Source organism: Medicago truncatula, chromosome 4 (genome assembly GCF_003473485.1).
Source record: "Medicago truncatula cultivar Jemalong A17 chromosome 4, MtrunA17r5.0-ANR, whole genome shotgun sequence".
Classification (NCBI taxonomy): domain Eukaryota; kingdom Viridiplantae; phylum Streptophyta; class Magnoliopsida; order Fabales; family Fabaceae; genus Medicago; species Medicago truncatula.
In genome coordinates, this window is record NC_053045.1 from 17,401,319 (window position 1) to 17,409,749 (window position 8,431).

At 32.9% G+C, this 8,431-nt stretch overlaps 1 non-coding gene across 1 annotated transcript; it reads left to right on the forward strand.

The window, feature by feature from the left end:
- The first annotated feature begins 8,101 nt into the window (after positions 1-8,101).
- On the forward strand, positions 8,102-8,208 carry LOC112417931 (small nucleolar RNA R71). The gene has a single exon (XR_003008310.1). It is a non-coding gene; the product is annotated as a small nucleolar RNA R71 (small nucleolar RNA).
- The last annotated feature ends 223 nt before the right edge of the window (positions 8,209-8,431 follow it).

The following is an 8,431-nucleotide window of genomic DNA, read 5'->3' on the forward strand; positions in this document are numbered from 1 at the left end:
CACAATTCACAATCATTATCTTTAATAGGTCACACTATGTACCTAAAGTTCATTTCTAACCAATCCAAGCAACTCAAGTCTCACAATGCACTAAAAACACTCAATTCTGGAAGTGCTCGCGAGGCGAGAGCATCTGCTCGCCGTGGCGAGTACAAGCCAACTTTCCAACTAAGGTTGTTCTAGGTTCAATCTCGTTCTAAATCATTCTCTAATCAATAGTAGGCACCTAAAGGTACTCAAAGGCATCTAAGGTTCAACTCAAAAGGTCGAAACACAAAATCTAACATGCTCTCTGCCTTAACTCGCTATGGCGAGTAAGGTTGCTCGCAATGGCGAGCAATACCAAAACACTCGCGAGGCGAAGGGGAAGGCTCGCGTGGCGAGCGATGAAGATCATCACTTGCGAGGCGAGGATCATAGCTCGCCGTGGCGAGCGATGAATCTAGGCTCGGACATGATGCACTTTCTACACGAAAATCATCATCTAACAAGGTTCTAAACCTAATTTCAATTCCAGAATTCATCTAAATCATTATCTAAGGTCTAAGGACAGTTTCTACATCTTTTTAACAAGTTTCCACCGTTTAATCATCAATTCTATCAATTTGACCTAATTTCCGATTCTTCTTAAACTCATCCTAATTCATGTTAAACTTAACCATTGATTCACATACTTGATAGAATTGCAAAGTTAGTCTCACCCTTACCTTATAATCAGGAAATCGCAGCCCCTCTAGGTCTCTCCCTCTTCTCTTGGCTTTTCTCCCTTTTCTCCAAAAGCAGTCGTACGTACGTTATGTTTTTCTAAACTAGGTCTCTCCTATTTATATAAATCTTTAACCTACTTTTTTTTTTCTCTTAAATCCAAATATTAATATTCTATCCCAATATATATATATATATATATATATATATAAAATGTTTCTATAACAATAATAAATAACAATTATATCTCTATAACATATATATATATATATATATATATATATATATATATATATATATATATATATATATTTCCATAAGAAATCATACATATTTCTATAACAGATTATATATATTTCTACAACAAATCATACATATTTCTACAATAAATAACATTTATTTCTATAACAAATCACATTTATTTCTGCAACAAATCGTGTATATATTTCTATAACAAATGACATATATACATTCCTAAATCAAATAACATATATTATATTTTTAAATCAAATAGCATATATATATATATATATATATATATATATATATATATATATATATTTCTAAATCAAATAACATATATATTTCTGAATCAAATAACATATATATTATATTAATAAATATATAACATATATCATAACAAAATATCACTCATCAAAATAAATCATATAAATCACACAAATCATATAAGTATATTCTAAACTCATTTAAAATAATTAAATAATTAGAGAGGGCGTTACAGTGGTGCACGCGGTAGCGCGAGGACAGCGTCGAAAGAGTATTAAGTTGCGGTGGCTTAAATGTTTCCGAAAGAAGTGATTTTTTGCCCTTGAATTTGTTACTCTGCTGTTAGTTTTGGTTTAGAATTAAGTTCATGATGATGTGTTGTGTTTGTTTGATAGAAAATTTGGTGTGGAAAAGATGAAGTTTCTTAGCTCTACTCTCTTTCTCGGTGAATTTCTTGTTGTTACTATTGTTTCTCTGTGTGGATTTACCAGAATTGAATTTCTGGGTTTTACAGGAAGATAAGTTTGTGGATGAATTTGTGGATTTTTCCTAAAAAATTGAATTCTGAATTTGGGTAGATGAAATTTTGTGTTTGAATATAAAATTAACGATGAATTTATAGATTTGATGTGGTTCTTATATGAGATTAAGATTAGGGGGACTTCTACGGTACACCTCATAAATTTATAATTTAACGATTATTTTATAAAATAAAGAGTTATTAATATTTATATTTTAGAAAACATCATTTTATAAGAAAAAACATCATTTCATTGTTTATAAGAATTATATTAAATTTTTAACATTTTTTCATAAAAAATAATCAATATTCTTTGTCATATGTAACAAAAATTAAAAAATATAAATTTTATTTCGTCGACGTTTTTGGTAAATACGATTTAATTATTATAATTGTCAATGATAGAAAACAGTTCTTTTTCTTCAAAAAAACAACTCGTTTAATTCAAAAAATCATATTTTTAAGAATAGCTAACAGTATGGAAATCTTTAATAATTCAAAAAAAGGATCAAAATATTGAAGTGGACCACTCTACATATTAAAAAGCATTAGATATAAAACTATAAAACAATTTTTATTACAGATATCAGTCTGGGGGTCAATACACTTTTTTTTTTTGCGTATACAAGTTACAAACTCACAATAATATATTTATTTTTTTGAATAAATAAATGTATTTCTATAAGAAAACCAGATTCACAATAAATAATTATTTAGAAAAGTGGGACTTCATCAACGCTTTAAGAAGTCAAATTCACCTGTAATTAACTATGCACTGATAAATATGTTATCAATATTTTTTTGGTTTTAAATCTATTTTGATCATTAGATATGAATTATTGTGTATGAATATTCAAAATACTCCTTCCATTCTTTTTTAAATGTCGTTTTAAAATATTAACACTAAAATAACGAAGTGTATTTTTTCAGTTTTTCTTCCTATTATACCCTCATTTTAATCTAACAATATATTCCTTTTTTTTTTGCACACACTTTCTCTTTCCAATAAATTTAACATGTTATTTTTCTCTCGTAACAAACATTTGTTAGTTATTGTGTTTTTCTCCAACATTTTATTTGCATGATCTCTCTCTCCTAACAAATAATTGTCAATTTTCTATATATTGTTCTCTATTCTGATCATTAGATATGGATTATTGTGTATGAATATTCAAAATACTCCTTCAATTCCTTTTTAAAAGTCGTTTCATAATATTAACAATAAAATAACGAAGTATATTTTTGTAGTTTTTCTTCCTATTATACCCTCATTTTAATCCACCAATATATTCCTTTTTTTTTGCACACACTTTCTCTTTCCAATAAATTTAATATATTATCTTTCTCTCGTAACAAACATTTGTTAGTCAATGTGTTTTTCTCCAACAAATTCCTTTTTTTTTTTGCACGCTCTCTCTCTCTCTCTCATAACAAATAATTGTCAATTTTCTATATATTGTTCTTTTATATTGTCAAACGAGTCTTCAACTATTTCCCTCTTCACCTCCCATTGGTCGTTCTAATGATTCTTCCACTCTTTCTTCCTTTTGAACATTCATGGAGTCTTGTATTTTATTTTTCTCTCAGATTTGTTCTTTAATTTTGCACTTGAAATTTTTAACAATTACTACTCATCTTTGTTTATTTAAGTGATTTGATAATGATTCCGTCCTAATTCGTGGTTTGAACTTTGAAGTACTTGGACCCTGAGCGAGAGGTCTTGTTTCAATGTTGAGTTCAATTTTATAAAACATTGATTTTAACAACTAAAATGATATCAATAGAACTTGAAAGTAATGCGGCTAAGATGATAATATCAGAAATCAAACAACCTACTTAGACAAAAAAACTTAAAAAATACAGATTTTTTCAACAAAAAGCATTTGGTTTGGAAAGTTAAAGGATGTTGTAAAATCTTAACAAGATGAAAGTCGTACTGTATCCCTTCAAATATGTCACCTCTAAATAGCTCTAAATGCTTCTAAATGTCAAATATGTAAAGGGAGATACACAATTACAGAGGATTAGTGTGATTGATAATTTGCAATGAGATGTGAATTATTGACTCTCCACTCATATCGGGGATTGTGAGAAGGGCCATGGATTCTAAAAAAAAACATAGTAGTGAGGGTATAATAGGAAGGAAAACTGAAAAAATATACTTTGTTATTTTAGTGTTAATATTTTAAAACGACATTTAAAAAAGAATGGAAGGAGTATTTTGAATATTCATACACAATAATTAGATTTTAGTTTATTTTATATTAATATTATTTCCTTTTTAAGATAGTTTACTACAAATTGCATTTTATTATATTTCAGGAATGAATATTGGATGGATTGAGTATTGGAGCAAAAGAAAGGGACTTGGAGCTGATTCGGTACAAAAATACAAAGATTGGAAGACAAAATATGTCTCCCCTAAAGTCAGAAGCTTGGCACGGCCCGTGCTAGCATTGGCACGGCCGTGCCACCCTCCAGAGTTGCTTTTGCTGCTTTTGCTTAGATTTTAAGCTACTCTATTTTAGCCCGCAGTCTCTTGTGGAACATTCTAGTAATGTAATTGCTTAGATTTTAAGTCAAATGTATGCTATAAATAGAGTAGCTAGCCATCACAAATATTCATCTTTTCTTGGAATGCAATATGTGACAATTGTCTTTCTAATAAAAGTTCATTTACTTTCTTGTTATTTACTTTTATGCTTTCTCTCTTCTTCCCCTTGTCTACGATGAACATTAGTGAGTAGACTTCTCTTGTCTTGGGATTGTTGGATAAGTCTAATGACATAATCCTAATCAAACCAAGCTTTAAACCTTAATCTTATGTAACCCTAATTCCTTATCTAAATTCACCGCTTTAACATGGATCAACCATTATCAAACTGTGGAAATGAAAGTGGAGGGTTTGATAATTGTTTATCCATCATCTCAAATATCAATTCATAAAACAAAAGTGGAGCTTTGATATTCGAACAAGTGAATTTAGACAAAGATTGTAAAGGCAGCGAAATAGTCTTTACAATCTTTGAGACATATAGTTTCGATCTTCAAGGGAACTAATAATGATCAAGTCAGCGAAATAGGCTTGGTTGTTAGAGGAACCAAAATCTAATAGTAATCAAGTCAGCGAAATAGGCTTGGTTGCTAGAGGAACAAAAGAGAAACTGTCTTGAGAAATTAGGTCTAACATAAGGTTATAAGTTTAATAGTTTGGCTTGTGAAGGACTTGTCGTTAGGATGAACCAATAATTCCAAGGCTTTTATCTTTTCTTTTATTATTTGCTTTTAATTAAAAAACCAAAACCTTTCTACCTTCTAAACCTTAAGTCTAATCATTATTTAAAGTTAATTGAATTCATAACTCCCTGTCGGAACGATACTCTATTTTTACTACTTCGATAGAACCGTGCACTTGCGGTTTTATCTCATCACATAGTCACTTGCATCACACATTATTTCAAAAGGCAAGTTCCAATCAGGTGGCTGTATGATTGGGGCAGTGATTAGAGCTTCCTTCAACCTACAAAATGCTTTTAAACAAATATCATCAAAGATAAAATCTGCATCCTTAAGAAGTAGACTTGTTAGTGGTTTAGTAATTGATGAAAAATCTTTAATGAAACGGCGGTAAAACCCCGCGTGTCCTAAGAAACTTCTAACTTTCTTGACCGAGGTGGGAGGTAGCATTTTTTCAATAATTTCAATTTTTGTCTTGTCTACCTCTATACCTCTTTCGGAGACCAAGTGTTCTAGGACAATTCCTTCTCTTACCATGAAGTGACATTTCTCCCAATTCAAGACTAAGTTCACCTGCTCACATCTTTCCAAAACTTTCTCAAGGTTATTTAAACAATTATCAAAACTAGATCCATGTACAGAAAAATCATCCATAAAGGCTTCCATTATCTTTTCAACAAAGTCAGAAAAAATAGACATCATGCATCTTTGAAAAGTAGCAGGAGCATTACAAACACCAAAAGGCATTCTCCTATAGGCAAATGTGCCGAAGGGGCATGTAAAAGTTGTTTTCTCTTGGTCATTGGGGTGAATGGGTATTTGGAAAAATCCGGAATAACTATCTAAATAACAAAAATGCGAATGCTTAGCTAACCTTTCTAACATTTGATCTATAAAAGGGAGAGGAAAGTGGTCTTTACAGGATGCTTTGTTAAGCTTCCTATAATCAATACACATTCTCCAACCAGTGACAGTTCTTGTAACAATGGATTCATTTTTTTCATTTTTAATAACTGTAAGGCCACCCTTTTTAGGTACAACTTGAACGGGGCTAACCCATTTAGAATCGGAGATTGGATAAATAACACCTGCATCTAGGAGCTTTAATACTTCCTTTTTCACAACCTCTTTCATATTAGGATTTAGCTTTCTTTGATGTTCAATGGAGGGTTTATAGTCTTCTTCAAGAAGTATCCTATGCATGCATAATGACGGGTTTATTCCTTTGATGTCATCTATGGTGTATCCTATAGCCTTAGGGTATTTTTTTAGGACATAGAGCAATTTTTCAGTTTCAACCTCATCTAGGCTTGCATTCACAATAACAGGGTAAGTTGAGTTAGGGCCCAAGAATTCATACCTTAGATTTGATGGAAGAGGCTTAAGCTCCACTTTTGGTGCCCCCTTTTGTATATGTGTTGGTTCCTCCTTCACTAACTCCTCCACACTCAAACCTTCCATAGGAGGGTTTTTATCCAACAGCTCTTCGTAAGCTTGTGCTTCTCCTTCTAGCTTTGTACCTGCATTATTTACCAAACATACTTCCAAGCCATCATGTGTAGTTGATGCTAGAGAGCACTCTTTCACACAATGATCGACTATGTCTATCATGCAATAAGAGTCTTTAATGGAAGGACCTTTCATTAGTTTAGCAAGTTCAAATTCAACGGTTTCTTTACCAACATTAAATGCCAACTTACCATTTTTAACATCAATTATGGCTCCGGCGGTAGCAAGGAAGGGCCTTCCTAAAAGAATAGGTACCTGGTTGTCTTCCTCCATTTCCATCACAACAAAATTAGCAGGGATATATACCTCTCCTACTTTGACCGGGACATCCTCTATAATTCTGGCTAGGTATTTAACAGAGCGGTCTGCTAATTGTAGGGTCATCCTAGTCGACTTAAGTTCCCCTATTCCTAACCTTTTATAGAGGGACAATGGCATCAGGCTAACACTAGCTCCTAAGTCACACATCGCCTTTTTCACTACTTCTGACCCTATGACACAAGGTATGGAAAACTTCCTGGATCTTTAAGCTTTGGTGGCAATTTATTTTGGATGATGGCACTACATTCTTCCATAAGGTTAACTGTTTCGCCTTCCTCAATTTTTCTTTTTTTTGAAAGAATTTCTTTTAAGAACTTAGCATAGGTAGGCATTTGAGTTAGTACTTCGGTAAAAGGCACATCAATGTAGATTTTATTCATCGTTGCAATAAATTTTTTGAATTGCCCATCTAGCTTAGACTTAGCAAACCTTTGTGGGAAAGGGATTTTTGGTTTGAACGGAGGTGGGGTAGTTTCCTCACCATCTCTTTCTACCCTAGCTTCCTTAACTTATGGCTTGCTAATCTCTTTCTCACTTTCATTGGGGTTAGCTCTTCCTATGGTGTCCTCTAATGGTCTACCACTCCTAAGTGTGACGGCATTCATTTTGTTAGTTTTAGGTTGGCTGACTTTGTGGACAACTTGGGAGAGTTCAGTTTCAGAAATTTTGTTGTGAGAGGAGATGGAGTCGAACTTTAATGTAAGTATAGCAAGAGAGTCGTTCAACAGTCTAGTTTGATCCTTAAGCTCTTGGAGCCGTTCGGATTGTTTAAGAAAATAATTTTCCATTAATAGTTCAATTTTAGACCTTTGAATGACTCTTTGGCTATTTGCATAACCGGGTATTGTTGTTTCTTCACCAAGGGGATTTTTATGAAAATTTTGGTTAAAACTTATCCCTTGACTATTTTGAATAAAGTTTAATTGCTCAACATTACCCAGCTTGCATTCTATGCTAGAATGACCAGATATACCACATGCTCCACATGGAGGAGAATTAGAAGTAGGTGTGATAACATAGGCATTCATTTGATCAAATCTTTGAGATAGCGCATCCATCTTGGTAGATAGATGGTCAAGGGAAAAGATTTTGTTTATACCTACCTCTTCTTTAGAAGGTGAAGAATTGATGAGGGCCTTTTCATCGGTCCACTGGAAGAGATTTAAAGCCATATCTTCAATCAAGGCATAGGCTGTTGTGAAGTCTTTGTTCATTAGGGCACCACCTGCAGCTGCATCAACAGTTATCTTTGTCTTATATGTTAAACCATTGTAAAAGGTGTGGATAATCAACCACTTCTCCAAACCATGATGGGGACAAAGTCTAAGCATTTCTTTGAAACGCTCCCACACATCGTAAATAGATTCCCCGTCTTCTTGAGTGAATTGATAAAGTTTTGCCCTTAGTTGAACGGTTTTAGACGGGGGGAAGAATCGGCAAAGGAATTCTCGCCTTAGTTGATCCCATGAGGTGATGGAGCCAGCCCTTAAAGAATTAAACCAACTGCTGGCCTTGTCTTTTAAAGAGAAAGGGAAGAGATGTAGCCGAACGGCCTCTTGGTCAGCTTTATAAGTTACATTGAGTCTCCAAAAGGTGGAAACATGCAAGTTTGGATCCTCAGTGGGTGATCCA